A 19,554-nucleotide genomic window follows, 5' to 3' on the forward strand; every position below is an offset into this window, starting at 1 on the left:
TGCTCAGATATGGCCCTCTCTCTTGAAGTCCACTCAGCCAGTGAACTCACAATCATCCCTGCAACATGGGACGTGAGTCTCAGGGTTGTGAATCCCCCTGGCAATGTGGGAAATGACTTCTGGAGATGTGCCTGGACCAGCACTGTGGGATTGAGAGGATCTTATTGACCAAAAGGGGGAGGAGAGATGAAGCAAAGTAGGGTTCCAGTGACTGAGAATTTTCAAATGGAATTGAGCGGTCACTCTGGAGGTTATTCCTAATCACTATATAGAGATCATCTTTTAGTCTTTAGTGTGTTGGAATGGCTGGAGGGAAATACCTGAAGCTGTCAAACTGCAACTGAGTGACCTTGATTCTTGAAGACAATTGTATAAATATACAGATTGCATAGCATGACTATGTGACTGTGAAAATCTTGTGGCTCACACTCCCTTTATCAAGTATATGGACAGATAAGTGGAAAAATGGGGACAAAAATTAGATGAAGAATAGGGTGGGAAGGAGGGGATGGAAAAATTTAGGTGTTCTTTTATTATTTTACTTTTAATTTGGGGTAAGGAAAAGGTTCAAAAATTGATTCTGGTGATGAACACATAACTGATGGTGCTGTGAATAATTGTACACTGTGGATGAGTGAATATATCTCAGTTAAACTCTATTAAAAAAGTAAATGAACAATGGGAGAGAAGGTGAATGGAATGGCTTGGATATTCTTTTTTATCTAAATTTTCATTTTAGTTTTTGGAGCAATGAAAATGTTCAAAGTTGGATTGTGGTGATGAAAGCACAACTATATGACAACACTGTGAACAACTGATTGTACAGTTTGAATACTTGTATGTTATGTGATTATATCTCAATAAAAATGCATTAAAAAGGACTTATATCAGTATAAAACAGAGAGTCCATCATATCTTGATCATCTGCTTGAGGTAATCTAGGGTGCACATATATTTGGAGAAAGGGGCCATAATATAAAGAGACAGAAGAGACGGGCTCCACAGGTGGAAAAGTCTTTCCTTATGCCTTTTGCAGACTTCTTTTTTAAGACTGTAAAGAAAGTGGATGCATAAGAGAAAAGAACAGTCATAATGGTGGATAACAGAATTGAACCAGAGAAAATAAGTACCATCAGAAAATTAATAGAAAGGTCAGTACAGGAAATCTTAAACAATGGTATTATGTCACAGGAGAAGTTATATGTTATGTTAGATTTACAGATGGTTAATCTGAATCAAAAACTCTCATGAATTAAGGCATGAAGAAGGTCACCTACAAATGATAGGACTGATAGCTGCATGTACAGCCAATTGGTCACAATAAGTAGGTAAGTAAAGGTTTGCATATGCCTACATATCGATCATATGCCATTGTAGCCAGGAGAAAACATTCTGTGGTTACACTGATTTCAAAGGAAAAAAAAAAACAAAAAACCTTGTATCCTGCATTCAGAGAGAGACATCATTGTAATTTTGGCTAAAAAGCCAACCAAAATCTTAGGGATCACTGTGGATGTTAGCCAAGCATGCACAAATGCTAAACACCCAAGGAATAAGTACACAGCAGAGTGAAGGTAAAGGTCATTCTAGAAGAGAGCAGTCAGTCTCAGGTTCCCCATAATGGTGATGAGATATATGACCAAGGTCATCAGGAATAGGGGGATTTGCCATTCTGATGGATCTGTGAGTCCTGTGAGAACAAACCCTGTCCCCACTGGATGTCCACTGAAATAAAATGGAATAAATGTAAAAAGAATATTCACCCAGTATTTATAATTAAAAATTGGGAGAGGGAATTGAAATCAAATCCTCCTCTTATCAGAATGATGTTCTAATTTGATTTAATATTAAAATAATTAGTAAATCAGCTCTAAATGTGGAGGAATTAACAGATTTAGAAAAACAGATTTTACATGGATGTTAAATATATAGGGACACCAAAGAGTGTGGGAAGGAAATTCTATGTTAGTGTGACATGGACTCAGATTCTGGGGTAAAATTTTTTGAAGGGTTTGGGTTACAAACTGAATTGAATGCTATATGTAGGATCCTGAACTTTATCCCAAAGGGAATAAGCATGCACTGAAATCTTTTAGAACAGGAATGGCACTGTAAGATATTTTAAAATTAATTGGCATTTTAGAAAATAGCCTACAGGGAGGAGAAACTGGAGCAAGGTATACTAATCAGGAAGCTGTTAATAGTTTCTCTTGGTTTCCAAATCAGATTACACATTAGGATTGCCTGTGGACACTTTTAGTCCTAAATAGAGATCGTAAGATACTATTGTAAAAACTCATTCGTTATGTCAAAAATGAGGTCCAGGAATATGCATTTAAAATAATGCATCCCAGGTGATTCAATATATGTGAAGTGTCTAGTCCATGTATGATATGACATTAGGAGTGATAAGAAAGACAAAGAGATAGATTCAAAAAATTCAGAATGTAGTATCACTAGGACTCAGTGATTTATTAGATTTTGAAGAGATGGTCAGTAAAGGAGAGCTGAGCTACTGGGTGACTGGGTAGATGGTCATCAAAAATTGAAATTGAGAACTCAGATGTGTGTCAGTAAATTTATGCAAAGAAATACCCTTGGACCTCCAGGTGAGATGTATTAATAATATGAATCTACCAGAGCTTAATAGAAATAATGTCTTGAACTCATTGAGGCATTGAAGTAATAGTTATGGATCCATGGGAAGAGTATAGAAAGAAAAGAAAAGTGCAAGGAAAGTACTTGAAGAAGTGTGGTATTAAAGGGGGGTAGTGGATATACGTCATTTATTGGATGGCCAACATCTGATCCTGTTCCCACAACATGAGTCTTTTTGGTGATCATAGGGTTCCATCCAGTCTAAAATCCAAAAAACCTAGAAACTCACATTTACATCCCATTTGCCCTAGAGTGAAAGGACTTGACTTAGGTTTGGTGAATCAAACCCACCCATCAGGATATGGAATATGGAAGAGAGGGAGACAAATGTACAAGGACAAAAGGAAATTGTGGTATCAAATGCAGTCAAGGCAGCACTATCAAAGCTCCAGTAAATGCATCCTGCATCCACGCTAGTGGTGTTAGTAGTATGAAGTTGAGCTGCTGTGACTGACTGCAGCTGTCACTCAGCTAGGGTGGTGCATTGTTATGAGTGTTGAGTGGTTGTCTATCTTTCTTCTCTTTCTACAAATTTTCACAGGTGAATTCTCTAACCTCCCTAACAATTCTATGTTAGAGAACACTTTCATTTAATAAACTCATTTTCTGCTTAAATCACCAAAAATTGTTTAAGTCACTTGAAACCAAGATTCCTAGCTGGCACAAAAGAGAAAAGGGTAAACAAGAAAAGTATAGTGAGCAGAGTGGTCAGTAAAGCAGAAGGGAAATTGGGAAGCCTCTTGTTGTGGAAGTAAGAGAAGACAGATACTAAAGAAGGACAAAAAGAAGTGCAGTATTACACACCAAAATAAATGTTGTGGTAGGATAAGAAATGTAAAAATTAAGAGATTAATAGTGGCTTTAGTGAGAGCAATTTCCATTTCCTTTTTGTGTTATTGTTAAAGGCAGTGAAAAATGAGAAGTGAATGGGAAACTAGTGGTACAAAAAGTAAGGAGAATGGTATAGTATTATATGAAACTTTGTGACATGGGAAGCAAGGTGGCATTTGTGTAAAGCCTGTAGACAAATATAGAATTATTTCCTGTGGAACATTTGAGAATGGCAGAGAAGAAGGCATCTAAAGGGGAATAAAAGTAGAAAGGGAAATTTGAGTAAGGGAGAAGAAAACAAGAAGAGAGGGGAAGAGAAATAGGCTGAAAGAAACAGAGACATGATAAGTGTAGGAAAATGAACCTAGAGGAAGAAAATAAGTATCAGAGAAAGAATGAAGATAAAATAAAGGGAGTGACTTAGCAGCTTGAGGTATGTGTGTCTCAACTCATATTCATAAAAAATTCTGTCAGACTTGGTGATTTTTTTTCTCATCAAAATTCAAAGTTAATTTTTCTATAGAGTTTATTATTGAAGGAGGGACTTTGCTTTTAAATATTACTTTATAAACACTGGGTAGTTCATAAATACACTAGCACTCTGGGAATGTTTTTCCATATTCAAAACCAGTTCCTTGCTCTATATTTGTTATTAGAGTGATTATACATGACTTTCTCCACAAATACTACTAGTTTCCTATGAAAGCTTTCTTCCCCAGCAAGTTGTTTAGCACGAATAAAATGGAGTCAAAAACTAGATTTTGATTACAGACTATATAAATAAACATACTAATAATTCTAGTTAAGTGGATTTTCATTTGAAATGGGCTCCCAAGCAACCCCAAATCACTAAGTAATTGAAAACTCTCAGATGGAATTTTTATTATGGGTACTTTATAATGCATAAATACTGGAAGGGGCAATGGAAGAAAGCATTTTCTGCATATTTCCCAATCTAGATAGATAGATAGATAGATAGATAGATAGATAGATAGATAGAGGTGCATCTGAAATTATTGCCAGAAGTTGGTGAAGGAATAAAGGAGTTAATATTTAAGTAACTTACCTTAAAAGATTTTTAATCAGAGCAATTGTTTAAACACAATGTCAATTTTATCATAATTTTCAGGAAGATTTATTTATATTAGAAGGTATGACCTAAATCATTAAATTCAGTTTTTTAGTTGTTTACTGTTCTATCTGAACAAAATTTATTGTAAAAATTCACTATGGTTAGGTCAAAAATATAATAGAACATGATTAAAGGGAAGAATCCAGTAATACAGCAATTTTTCTTATACCTATTTTATAGTTTTTAAAATATAATATTCAGGTAATTTATTAATTTTCTCAAATGTTCACCAGGGTATTTTGGCATCATTTAAACCCAACTGAAAATTATAATGAAATAAACAGCATTTTAAACTTTTTATACACATAATAATGAATATTAAAGAAATAATTTCTCTCTTACCTATATATTGTAAGATATTTGAAGAACCTTTAAAAGTGTTAGGCTTTCTAAAGCAGGAAAAATACAGTAGCACTGGAGTAACAATAGCATATATAGAAATTCTTTTCACAGTGATTCACTTTGGAGGTTTCATTTCCCAAACTCAGGAAATTGTAATTTATGCAAGTTTGCTTTGAAAACAAGAGTAACCAATTGTAAAGTGTGAAAGTGAAATTCCCCTATGCATATCCAGGGATTTCTTTCAGGACAAAGTTAAGCTATTCATCTTGGTGTTGTGGACTTGGACACCTGTGAGAAATCCAGATTGATCCACAGGGCATTACAGACTTTGAAATCATAAATATAAAGTCACTGAAGGCACATTTAGTTGTTAACAATTAAAATTGAACTTTATGCCACCATTTTCTATCACAGATGAAACTTGGACATTTTTTTTGGCAAACTTCAGTTTAAATAGAAAATTTGTTTCTCTGAGTGTGTTGATTAGCATGGTCATGTTTGAGCTATTAAAAACATGGTTCTAATGAGGTTACAGCACTGGATTCCATTCATTGATCGGTGCCAAGTAAAGTTGCCTCCCCTTTGCAAACTGCAGCTCAAATTACTTGCCTCTCAACTTTGAACTGAAATCTGATAGATGTGTAGGAAGCATTTATAACAAAGTTATACCTGTGGACACATGCCATCCACAGGACCTAGAATGTTGAAGGGCCCAGTTATGTGATGAAGAAAAATGTTCCATGTGGGTGGCAAGCAAAGACAAACTAGGGAGGTGCCAAATGCGTCCTGGGTGGTCACCATGGATGGGATCACACAAAGCTCATAGGGGCTTGGTCAGGGACTTTGTTCATTATGCCAACTTGCTAGTAAATTATCGAAGGATAGTTGAAACCCTAAAAGTTGATACGATTAAAAAAGCAGAACAATTCTAGAATATTCCTAGAATAATTTAGAATAATTTATTTATTTAGCAAATCTAAGGGCCTAGTCTTTATAATAGGATCTCAAGAATTTTATAATTGAATAATAAAATGGTGTGTCATGGCCCAAGGGGCTTTTGCAGCCAAAGGAATAAAGAACACACTGGGCAAGGTTTGAGTTATGAGCTTTTTTGCAGGGCTTACTTATAAGGAAATGGAAGTCAGCTGCTCTAAATTGCAGCAAGTTCAGAGCTCAGGGCGTATATACTCCGCACTTTGAAGGGTCTGATCAAGTCGGTTATAAGGACTCAACATTCCAATGGAACTGAGAGAATAAGCTGGGGAGAGGGGTCTTGTGACATAGGAAGGGATTGATTGTAGTCAACCAGGAAGAGGGGAGGTTTATAGATTATCTTGTAGATAATAGTATCTCAGGGAGTTTCAGGGAGGAGGTAAGCTATAGATTACATTTAGCTCTTGAGTCTGATTTTACAAGGAGAGTAGGTCAAACCTTAACTGACCTAGGTCATGCAAGCTGCTGTGTGCATAGTCTTCAAGGCCCTTGTGGATGGCCCTGGACCCAGGGCTCCCACATGGTGTTAAAGTGTTACCTACTTTAAGTATTTGTGTAGGGGTGGGAAGGGATTATTATAGAGACAGTAAATAACTTATAGTTGAAATGATTAAATAACAAAAAAGAGAATGAGATGACCACTACAACAAATCAATTAAATATTTTTATTCATTTCAGATACATTATCATAATCATTACTGTGCATATTACGGATCTGTTGATGTTCAATTGATTATAAAATATACATAGCATGAGGTCACTTTAAAATTTGATCCTCATTAATCTTTCAGCACAATTGAGAGACACCTGTTGAATTAACCTAATTTTGATTGTCCTAATGCCTTAGGAACTGCCTTAGCACACAAATGAGCAGCTAATGTGTGCAGCTCTGGAGATGCAAAGTGCCAACTCACAAGTTCCCTGCAGCCCTCTCCTGGCACAGCTTGTACAAACATTTGCCCCCTCCCAGTTCTCTTCTCATGCCAGAGTAATGATTCATACCTTAGAAAGAAAGAAAGAAATGAAAGCAGGTAGCACATATTTTTCATTCCTATCAATTATTCAAAACCTTATTGTAATGAGATATATTTTTCTCCAGGATCAAATTATAGATATAGGGCATGTCCTGCAAATACAACATGTGAAAATGCTGAACTGCAAAAGGAATAAATTAGAATGATAATGTACTGTCTAGAAATTACCATAAGATTCATTTCAATCCCCTTCAGTGATAAAACTTCTACCATTAGCAAAGTAAATACAGTGTGGTGGTTTGGAGCTCTATGTGACCCAGAAAAAACTTAAAATTTCCTATGAGTGTGAACCCACTGTAAGTAGAACTTTTTGATGAGGTTATTCAGTTAAGTCATGGCCCACCTCAATCAGCATGGGTCTGAATCCTATTACTGTAGACCTTTATAAATGGAATGACATTCAGACAGAGAGAAAAAAACAGGGGAAGCAAGAAGCTGAACATTGATGGAATCTGGAAGAGAAAGGAGAGGACAGGAGAGGCTGCCATGTGCCATGTAAAGGAGGAGCCTAGATCCAAAGATCACCAGAAGCGAGCCCCAGAGCCAGTCTCTATGAAGAAAGCATGGCCTTGATGATAATTTTATTTGAATTTTTTCCTATCCTCAAAGCCATGAACCATTTAATTTCCATTGTTTAAGCCAACCCATTGCATAGAATTTGCTTGAGCATCCAAGGAAATTAAGACATATAGTATTTCAGGTATAAACATTTACTTATTTTGTGCAAACTTCCATAGAGCAAAGCCCAAGTTATATTACCTTCTACTTTTGCAAGAATTTAGAAATGTTAGTTAAGTAATGAAAAATAATCCTTTCTCTCTTTTGGCTTCACCTTTTAAAATATCAGAAATACTGAGTAATGCATCAACTTCATGTACTGACTCAGTGGTTAGTGTCCCAGGATGTGATGTTTACCTCTGCTCTTCTGCAGCCTTTTAATCGCTCCCTGTTTTCCAGCTTTCTGTTCTCAATTTCTCTGCTTAGCTTGGATTGTCACCCATGTGTTTACAGCATGTGTGATTGTCTTGCACCCATAACCTCCCACGGCACTTTCCTCCACAAATATTAGTCCTATTCCTAGAGTGTGCTATTCATTCTTTGTATGCTAAATCTTTAGATACTAAGGATTTCTATTTAAAATGATAAACTTTCCTAATTCTAAATTCTACAATGTAAGACATTGGAAGCAATGTAGTTATTTTAGGTTATTTGTTTTGGTTATTCCTATTTTTTTGTTATGGTTTGTTAATTTTCTTTGGGTATGGTAGGAACATGTTGGAAGCAATGCAGTTATTTTAGGTTATTTGTTTTTCTTACTCCTTTGTTTTGTTTGTATTGTTTTTATTTTTTTTTATAAAGTAATAAAAGCTATTACATTTTTAAAAATTTGCTTCAATGTAGTTATTTTAGGTTGTTTTTTCTTATTCCTTTGATTATGTTTTGTTAATTTTCTTTGGGTATGGTAGGAATATGTTGGAAGCAATGTAGTTATTTTAGGTTATTTGTTTTTCTTACTCTTTTGCTTTGTTTTATTTGAAATGTTGGCTGTTGTTTGTTTTTTAAATTCTGATAAAGTTAAAACAATAATACACAAAGAAAAGAGCAAGGCAGGGGGAATGTACACATAGACAGATGGAGAAGAAGGCAATGTGAAAGCTGAACAGAGAGCTATGTGTCCATAAGCCAAGGATTATCAGTGGTCAACAGAGGTGGAAGAGGCAAGCAACAGATTCTCTCCTAGAGCCTCCAGTAGGAGTGTGATGCTGTCAACACATTGAATTCAGATTTATGGAGTCCAGCACTGTAGAGGAATAAAATTTTGTTGTTTTAAGCTTAAAAATTAGACAAACATTTTCCTAACTAACTTCAACTGCTTAACAGTTCTAACCATTTCTTCTTAATGTTTTCTTATTTCTACCACTCATTTTCTAAATCTATAAATGTTAGTTAATGGAAACCTTTATCCTTCCTCCTTAACTTCCAAAGAAGGGACTGATATACCTATCTGAAAACAAAGAATATTGGAATGAAATCTTCTTATTTCTCCAAATCTTCTTTGATCCTCCCTAAAACAAGGAGGAATGCATTATCTTGAGAGATCATGGGGGTCCAAGCATCCATAAGAAGCAGCATAGTGTGTATTGATTAAGTTCCCAGCTCTGGAGACAGACTGTTACATTCATAAACCCAAGTCTCTCACTGCGGGGCACTGATTACGCGCTTTAACTTGGCGGGCCTGGGCTGGGGGACCGGATCCACCCCTGGGGAGGGTAGTGGGTACGGGTGAGTGCGCCCTCTACAGCCCCCCGGGCCTGGGAAAGTGAGGCCGGAGGCAGGCCCCATTTCCTCACCCAAAATATACCAAATGTTAGGAGAGGCTTGCCGGAGGGAACCGCCTTTTCCCCACCCCCTTATCTTGCCCGGACACTCCCCGTTGCCAGCGCAACTCCCATCACCACCGGTGCGCATACATTGTTGCCGGACACCGTTACGGGAGCAACTCTCGCCCCTTTTCAATCAACCTCCGCGCCCTCTCAGAACCAATCCAAGCCTTTAACCCCTACAGCTACCCCGCCCTCTAAACGGCCCAATATAAGCTTGTACTCTCCCCTAATAAACTCTCTTGGTTTTCATCATCCTAAAAGAAACGTGTCCCGCCTGTTCCTTTCTCGCCGCCCTCCATACTTGCATGCCTCCCGCCGGGGACCTGGCCAAGTCCCCCGCCTCGCCCTCGCCTCCGGGAAAGAGCCCCCGCCGCCGGTACCCTCGGAGCAATCCTGGGAGCCTAGGATTTAGCAACCGGCCGCCACCCTCCCCCAGACGAATCAACTGCGACCGCAACTGGCGCCCAACGTGGGGCCCCTGCAATTGGACGTCCTCTCCACGCAGCGGTCCAGTGAAGCCACTCGCTCGCCCGGACGCCTCTCCAGCTCTCCTTCTCCTCGCCTGCAAGGTAAGGGCCGCCTCTCCCTCGCCGCTCCCGGAGCCGCTTCTCCCTCGCCGCTCCGCGTCAGGGGCCGCCTCTCCCTCGCCGCTCCGGAGCCGCTCCTCCCTTCCCCACTACCCATTTTTCCGTCTGCCTCTCGTCCTTTTCTTCTATGACCCCCATTCCTCCTAACGCTCTCCCTCTTCCCCTCCATTACTTTGCTGTAGTCCTTTGTGTCTTTATCTCTTTGTTTGGCGCCCTCTGCCTCTTTGCAACCGCCCCCCCCAGATTGCTCACGCTGCCACAGGGTCCTGCTTTCTGCTCTCGCCGTCTCCTTCGGCCTTGCGGCCACGATTTATCTCAGTTTCTTCACTCACTAATTAACCCCTCTTTTTTTTTTCTTTCTTTTTTCCTCTTTTCTTCCTTCGCTATGGGTAATCGTCTATCAGCACGACAAGCACCCCAAGTTCGTGCTTTGGCGGGTCTCCTAGACACACACCGCTGTAAAGTGTCTGTCCGGCAGCTGCAAGTATACTGGGACCTCCTGCTGCCTTTTAACCCATGGCTCACCACTTGCCATCTTTGGGACCCTGTTACTTATGATCACCTTATTGATCGGGTCACCAACGCCATGGAACATGAGGGCAAGCACTTCCCTCCCGGTTTGCTATGTTATATAACTGAAGAAAGGCCGCAAAGGAGGCACTGCGATAGGCAGGCCCATTGTCCGTTTTTAGGTCCCAGGGGACTCCCATGAAGAGAATTGCCAATTCTAGATGGCAAATGGATGTAACTCATGTTCCGTCCTTTGGGCGCCTCAAGTATGTACATGTAATGATTGACACCTTATCATAGCAGCCCTTATTCACCTTAATCTACTCACATTCAATAAAGAAGGGCTTTCGCCCCTACATAAACATTGGGGGCCCTCGTATAGGCCCACCCAGGCTCCGATGGTTTACTGGAAGGACCCAGAGAATAATGCCTGGAAGGGTCCCTCCCCACTCCTCGCCCAGGGGCGCGGGTTTGCTTGTGTTTTCCCAGATGATGCAGCACAACCAATCTGGATCCCAGGAAGGGCAATCCGGCCTGCCACCAGCAACCACGCGTCTAACGAGACGAGAACGCCGTCGTCTCCGCAACCTGGTGCACCGGATGACAACAGTACACCTGAGCCTGGATCCCAGCCCGAGTGAAACCTCAGAGAAACAAGAGATCAGAGAAATTATACGCCTCTATAGACAGGCAAAAGCCAGCCCCCTACACCTCCACAACCCTCACCCTAGTATTGCTTCCCTTCTTACAATCATGTTGGCTCTTGCCTCTTCTACCCAGGCCAACCCCCACCAGCCTTGGAAATGGACCCTTACGCGTTGGGAGGATTCAAATATTGTCTTTTGCAATATCACTGCACAACCCCCCTCCTTTTCTTTTAATGCCTCTGAACTGTTTCTTCCCGGAACCTTTGCCCCCGCCAATAGCGACTCTGGTAGTTCTAGAAGGGGAGGCCGAGTTGGAGTACGCAGTAACAAAAACCTAGACCAGTATTACATGTGCCCATCCTCAAATCCTGGAAAATCGTACTGCAATTCCCCCAACGAGTACTACTGTGCATACTGGGGGTGTGAAACACTAGCCACTAATTGGAAGCCTTCTGTTCCTGATCAATACTTTACCTTAAAGTGGGCCCCTCCAGGGTGCAAACTCCCCACAGTTAACTGGCTCGGCCAAGAAAGCGAGGGGTCCTGCACACATCTTAATCTTACAGTGCAGCTCCCCACTGATCCCTCCTGGTTACTCGGTCGAACTTGGGGCTTCAGAATCTATGAGAAGGGAGCCGACCGAGGATCACTTATTCTCATAAAAAAGGAGGCTGTAAGCCAACCATGCCAAAATACTGCATTAAAAGCACCCTCTGGCATAGGTCCCAACCAAGTCCTTAACCCCCTTTTTCCACAGCCCTCCAGCCGCACCTCAGCTCCAACCAGCCGCACCTCAGCTACAAACAACGCATCGCCAACCCCATCACCCCAACCTTTCCTACCCCCCTCCCGTTACTCCTCTCCCCTCCTCAGCCTTATCCAAGCAGCCTTCACCTCGGTGAATTTTTCCAGCCCTAATCTTACCTCTTCTTGTTGGCTTTGCCTCTCCACCTCCTTCCCCCTATATGAGCCAGTTGCCTCCAACCTCTCCTTTTCAGAAAACACAGAGGACAGCCCCTCGAAATGTATTTGGAATACCTCTGCCGTCCCCCTAACCTTTCATTCAGTCTCCTTTACAGGAAAGTGCATCCGCCCTCGCTCAAGTAACTCTCCCAACCTCACAGCTTGTGCCGACTACTCATCTCCCAGCAGCTCTGCAAAATTTCTCATCCCTCATAACTCCTCCCAATGGCTCTGCTCCTCTACAAGGCTTACCCCCTGCCTTAACGTGCAAACCCTCAATACAACTAATGAAACTTGCCTCCTAATTGTCCTCATCCCTAGGGTCCTATACCACAGCGAGGAAGACTTCTTCCTCCGCCTGGAAAGAACTGCAGCCCCTGCTCCTCTGCAAAAGCGAGAGCCCATCACCGTCCTCACGATTGCCTCCCTCCTAGGTCTTGCAGGCGCTGGCACCGGAATCGCTGCATTAGCCAGTCAAGGCTCCGCCCTAACTCACCTCCGGGCGGCTGTTGACGAGGACATTCGTCACCTACAAAACGCTATTTCCCATCTTAAAAATTCTGTCAATTCCCTCTCTGAGGTCGTGCTCCAAAACCGCCGAGGTCTCGACCTTCTCCTCCTCAAAGAAGGAGGCCTCTGCGCCGCCCTAGGAGAAGAGTGCTGTGTATATGCCAATTCCACAGGTCTCGCCGAGGACAGCCTAAAAAAGGTCCGAGAGGGACTGGAACAACGCAAAAAAGACCGTGAAGCCACCAGCTATTGGTCCCACATCTTTACCCCCCTCCTCCCATACCTCCTCCCTCTCCTCGGCCCCCTACTAATGATTATTCTAGCTCTCACCTTAGGACCCTACATTATCCGCAGAATTGTCCAGCTTGTAAGGAAACAAACGGATGCTATTTTTTCCTCGTTCGTGCAAGTCCAGTACCAGCGACTCGCCACCTCTGACGCTCCCTACTCCGAGATGACAACCAACCCTCCGCGACCTCACCGCCACCGGTCAACCCGCCGACCGCGAGGCCCTTCTCGATCGCCTGAACATCGCACCAACCTCGAGCTCCAGCTTCTCTGAACCTCCAACTTTAAACCCCCCATCCTCGTCCATCCCGCAAGCAGCAAGGCCTCTATCGAGCACCCGGGCGCCACACCAACGCCGAGCTCCAGCCTCGCTGAGCCACCGTCAACCCCTTTTCCCCTCCCCGACCTCCCCCCTTCCCTCATCCCTTAGCGGACCTCTCCGGTAAGCTTCTTCCTTTAATTAGAAAAGAAGGGGGAAATGCGGGACACTGATTACGCGCTTTAACTTGGCGGGCCTGGGCTGGGGGACCGGATCCACCCCTGGGGAGGGTAGTGGGTACGGGTGAGTGCGCCCTCTACAGCCCCCCGGGCCTGGGAAAGTGAGGCCGGAGGCAGGCCCCATTTCCTCACCCAAAATATACCAAATGTTAGGAGAGGCTTGCCGGAGGGAACCGCCTTTTCCCCACCCCCTTATCTTGCCCGGACACTCCCCGTTGCCAGCGCAACTCCCATCACCACCGGTGCGCATACATTGTTGCCGGACACCGTTACGGGAGCAACTCTCGCCCCTTTTCAATCAACCTCCGCGCCCTCTCAGAACCAATCCAAGCCTTTAACCCCTACAGCTACCCCGCCCTCTAAACGGCCCAATATAAGCTTGTACTCTCCCCTAATAAACTCTCTTGGTTTTCATCATCCTAAAAGAAACGTGTCCCGCCTGTTCCTTTCTCACCGCCCTCCATACTTGCACGCCTCCCGCCGGGGACCTGGCCAAGTCCCCCGCCTCGCCCTCGCCTCCGGGAAAGAGCCCCCGCCGCCGGTACCCTCGGAGCAATCCTGGGAGCCTAGGATTTAGCAACCGGCCGCCACCCTCCCCCAGACGAATCAACTGCGACCGCATCTCACTAAGCCTTTCTGAGCAACAATTTCTCATCTGTGAAATGCTGTCATTACTTTACCTATCTAATGTAGTTGTGATGAGGATTATGTAAATTGCATAGCACAAAGTAGACACTCAAAATATGGAGGTTATTACTGGCTACATTACAAGGGGTTGGCATTAGGAAGCCTCTGAGTGATTGTTCCTCAGCTTAGGTTCTGTCTTTACACATTGCCCTTTAAATCAGATATTCTTCCATAGGATTTCCAAATTCCAAGAAATGTGTATTTCAAGCTCTCTGAATGAAGCCTCATTTAGCTGGCTTAGTAGAGTGAATGGTAGGGAGAAAATCCACAAAAATGTGTTCAACATCTCTCTCCAAGGAATATCTGTCTCCAAATTCTTCAAACTCTGATTAATCCCCAAGACACTTACAGATCCTTAAAGGAAGTAATGAGTAAATGTCAGTAAAATCCATTTGTAGACAACCCTTTTTGGAAGTCTTGCACAGGTCTGATACCACAATTTGGAAGTGGAGATTCTGGTGAAACAAAACTGAGATAACAGAAGTTGCATTTAAATCCTGTTGAAATTTATTAAGCTGTAGTAATTATTGTTTCAATTCTTCCTTCTCCCTTGGACAGCTGTAAGGTTCATGAGGACAGAAAGTTAGTCTGAATTAACCCATAATGCAAAGTGCTTAGCTCAATACCTGGTATATAATAAATACTCAATAAGTATTTACTGAAGGAGGTACAGATAAACAAATACATTTACATCATATAAATGTTTGTCTTTTTGTCTTCTACAAACTAATATTTTAAGTCTAGTTACCACAATACTCATTTTTCAGATGGACATATGTAGATGTACACTTAATTATTACACTTCAAATTTCGTTGTTTCTTCCTATCAAACCTCAAAGAGTCATGTTTTTGTGGGATATTCCCTGAAGAGTTGAGTAATAATATTTTCCATATAGAAATTAATATTCTTTCTGTGCAGGGCTTATATACAGAAATAAGTTACCTAATTAGACAGAAGAAATAATGAAGAAATGGGAAGCATTGTGAACAATAAAGTTTCATTTTATTTAGTATTGGTAAAATATTTTAAATGAAGTATAAATATCCTGTACTATGTTCTTTTTTTTTTAATAGCCTACATTAGATACATTTCTAAAAAACAGTAAGTGTGCTTGTGTAATCTTTTTACTGTGTTTGACTCTATATCATTTACCACGCTAAGAGGGACTAAATTCCATACATACTTTTCTGCAAATGACAAGAAGAAAGATTACATGCTTTACAAGTTTGAGTGAGGAGGACCAATGAAGAACATTAACAAAGATGGACTCTTCCCTGAAAATTAAAAAAAAATATGCCAATGATTTCATCATCATTTTGGTATACATAGCCTGTCTCTCTCTTTGCAAATATTCTTGTCATGGTAAGATTTGGTCTTCTATTTATTTTGTGAGACAGTGTAAATCTATGTGACAAGGTAAGATAAAAGAAAGATCAGGTGATGGTATTTTGAAGAGTCACTCCCCTAATTCACACATTAAACTGAGAGGAAGATAACTTGTTTCATGGTTCTCCTCCCAATCACTTTTTTAAATGCAATATTATTGAGATATATTCACACACCATAGAAATCATCTGAAGTATGCAATCACTGGCAAACTCTATCTCACATAGTTATACATGCATCAACATGATTTTCATTACTCCAGTAATTTTCATTACTCCAGAAAAGATACAAAATAAAAAAGAAAGCCCTAATCCTCCCATACTCCTTATTCCCCAAATATTGACCCACAGTATTGGGTGGTACATGTGTTGCTGTTGATGAAAGACTCTTAAAATATCACTGCTAACTGTACTCCATAGTTTGAAATAGGTACATTTTTTCCCCATATATCCCTCTATTAACTCCTTGTAATAGTGTCTCACATTTGTTCTAGTTCATGAAAGAACTTTTTTATATTTGTACAGTTAGTCACAGACATTGTCCACCAAAAGATTCACTGTTTATACATTCTGATGTTTTAACCTGCAATTTACTTCTAGTAATATACATGACTCTAATCTTCCCCTTTCCACCCCTTTCACATACCATTTGGCACTGTTAATTATTCTCACAATAAAGTGCTAACATCATGTCTGTCCATTTCCAAATGTTAAGTTCAATAAAGTTAAAACTTCTGCACATATTAAGTAACTGCTCCTCATTCTTTAGCCTCGTTCTATATCCTGGTAAACTATATTCTGTATTTTGTATATGTGAGTTTACATATTTGCTTCAGTTTATTAAAGCTGCCAGAATGCAATATAACAGAAATGGGTTGGCTTTTCTTTTAAAAGCTCAATTTTATTGAGATATATTCACATACCATAGAATCATCCACAGTGTACAATCGATCGTTCACAGTACATCATATAGTTGTACATTCATCACCACAATTTTTGAACATTTTCATTACACCAAAAAATTAAAAATAAGAACAAAATACGAGTCAAAAAGAACACCAAAAACATCCCATCCCCCAACCCCCTTATTATTCATTTAATTTTTGTCTCCAATTTTCTACTCATCTGTTCATATACTTGATAAAGGGAATGTGAGCCACAAGGTTTTCATAATCACAGTCACTCCATGTAAGCTATATAGTTAAAGAATTGTCATCCAGAATCAAGGCTACTGGGTTGCAGTTCAACAGTTTCAGGTATTTCCTTCTAGCTATTCCAATACACTAAAAACTAAAAAGGGATATCTATGTAATACAAAAGAATAACCTCCAGAATGACCTCTCAACTCCATTTGAAACTTTATTTTGTTTCCTTTCTCTTCCCCCTTTTATTTGAGAAGCCTTTCTCAATCCCATGATGCTGGGTCCAGCCTCATCCCTGGTAGTCATGTTCTATGTTGTGGGGTATATTTACACCCCTGGGAGTCATGTCTCACATACAGGGGATGGCAGTGAGTTAACCTGCCAAGTTGACTTAAAGACAGAGAAGCCACATCTGAGCAACAAAAGAAGCTCTTTGGGGGTACACTTAGGTACAATTATAAATAGGTTTGGACTCTCCTTTGCAGTAACAAGCTTCATAAGGGCAAGCCCAAGATTGAGTACTTGGCCTTCTAAATTGGTAGCCCCCAATGCTTGTGAGACTATCAGGAACTCTCCATGTGGAGAAGGTGTACCCAATAATGGGGTTGCTGGATCTTATGACAACCTCATGGGCTGAATTTTAAAATGGGAATTTATTAGTTTACAAATTTACAGTTTTAAGTTCATGAAAATGTCTCAATTAAGGCATCAACATGAGAATATCTTCTCTGAAGAACGGCTGCTAGAATCTGGTGTATGTCTGTCACATGGGAGGGCACATAGCTGGTGTCTGCTTGTCCTTACCTCCTGAGTTTCATTGCTTTCAGCTCCTGGCTTCAGTGGCCTCATCTTTAAGCTTCTGTGGGTCCTCTCCTAGCTCATCTATGGCTTTTCTCTGTCAGCTCTTTCTGGATGTTTCTCTGTTGGCACTATCTTATCTTTTTCTGCCTTTTATCCTCTCATAAAGACTCCAGTAAAGGATTAAAACATACCTTGTATTGGGTGGGTCACATCTCAATTGAAACAACCTAATCAAAAGTCCTACCTATGATATGTCTGCACACTCAGGAATGGATCAAAAGAACATCATTTTCTGGAATATATAACAGCTTCCAAACAGCACAATATTGCAATTAGTTCATATCAGTCAGATCATACAATATTTGTCCTTTTTTGTCTGGCTTATTTCACATAACATTATGTCCTCAATGTTTATCTGTGTTGTTGTGTGCTTCAGGACTTCATTCTTTCTTAATGCTGAATAGTATTACATATTATGTGTATACCACATTTTGTTTATCCATTCATTAGTTGATGGACACTTGGGTTGTTTCTATCTTTTGATAATTTTGAGTAATGCCACTCTAAATATATGTGTGCAAATATCTCTTCATGTCCCTGCTTTCAGATCTTCTGGATATATCCTAAGTAGCAGGATTATTAAATCTCAAGGCAACTCTTTACTTAGCTTCCTGAGGAATTGCCAGATCATGCTCCACAGTAGATGTACCATTTTACATTCCCACCAGCAAAGAATAAGTGTTCCAGTTTCTCCACATACTCTCCAATAGTTGTAGTGTCCTCTTTGTATATTAGTGGCAATTCTAGTAGGTGTGAGTTGATAACTCATTGTGGTTTTGTCTTTCATTTCCCTAATAGTTAGTGAAGATGAGCAATTTTCATGTGCTTTTTAGCCATCTGTATTTCCTCTTTGGAAAATGTTTGGAAAATATTTGGAAAATGTCTATTAACATCTTTTGCTTATTTTTAAATTGGTTGTTTGTCTACTTGTTGTTGAGTTGTAAGGTTTCTTTACATGTAGTGTATAGCAAACCCTTTTCAGATGTAAGATTTCCAAATATTTTCTCCCATTGAATCAGTTGTGTTTTCATGGTTTTGACGAAGTCTTTGAAGCACTGAAGTGTTCAATTTTGAGATGTTCCCATTTGTCTATTTTTTCTCTCATTGCTTGTGTTTTGAGTGTAAAGTCTAAGAAACTACCACCTATCACTAGATCTTGAAGATCTTCCCCCACATTTTCTAGGAGTTTTACGGTACTGGGTCTTTTTAAATTGCTGATCAATTTTAAATTATTTTTTGAATAGGGCGTGATATAGGGGTGCTCCTTCCATCCAGCTCTCCCAATACCATTTATTGAAGAGACTGTTCTGTCACAGTTGAGTGGACTTGAGAGCCAAATCAAATATCAATTGGCAATAGATCTGAGGGTCTAATACTGAGCTCCCAATTTGATTCTGTTCATCCATATGTGTATCTTCATGCCAGTACAATCCTGTTTTGACCACTACAGCTCTACAATTTGCTTTATTTTTTTTTTTTTTTTTTTTTAATCATCATTTTATTGAGATATATTCACATACCACGCAGTCATACAAAACAAATTGTACTTTCGATTGTTTACAGTACCATTACATAGTTGTACATTCATCACCTAAATCAATCCCTGACACCTTCATTAGCACACACACAAAAATAACAAGAATAATAATTAGAGTGAAAAAGAGCAATTGAAGTAAAAAAGAACACTAGGTACCTTTGTCTGTTTGTTTGCTTCCCCTACTTTTCTACACATCGATCCATAAACTAGACAAAGTGGAGTTTGGTCCTTATGGCATTCCCAATCCCACTGTCACCCCTCATAAGCTACATTTTTAAACAACTGTCTTCGAGATTCATGGGTTCTGGGTTGTAGTTTAATAGTTTCAGGTATCCACCACCAGCTACCCCAATTCTTTAGAACCTAAAAAAGGTTGTCTAAAGTGTGCGTAAGAGTGCCCACCAGAGTGATCTCTCGGCTCGTTTTGGAATCTCTCTGCCACTGAAGCTTATTTCATTTCCTTTCACATCCCCCTTTTGGTCAAGAAGATGTTCTCCATCCCACGATGCCGGGTCTACATTCCTCGCCGGGAGTCATATTCCACGTTGCCAGGGAGATTCACTT

General features: G+C 40.5%; 1 pseudogene; it reads right to left on the reverse strand.

Moving 5' to 3' along the window:
- Positions 1-871: 871 nt before the first annotated feature.
- Positions 872-1,372, reverse strand: LOC119511022 (annotated as a pseudogene).
- Positions 1,373-19,554: the final 18,182 nt, after the last annotated feature.

Source organism: Choloepus didactylus, chromosome 1 (genome assembly GCF_015220235.1).
Source record: "Choloepus didactylus isolate mChoDid1 chromosome 1, mChoDid1.pri, whole genome shotgun sequence".
In the NCBI taxonomy this organism is placed as follows: Eukaryota; Metazoa; Chordata; class Mammalia; order Pilosa; family Megalonychidae; genus Choloepus; species Choloepus didactylus.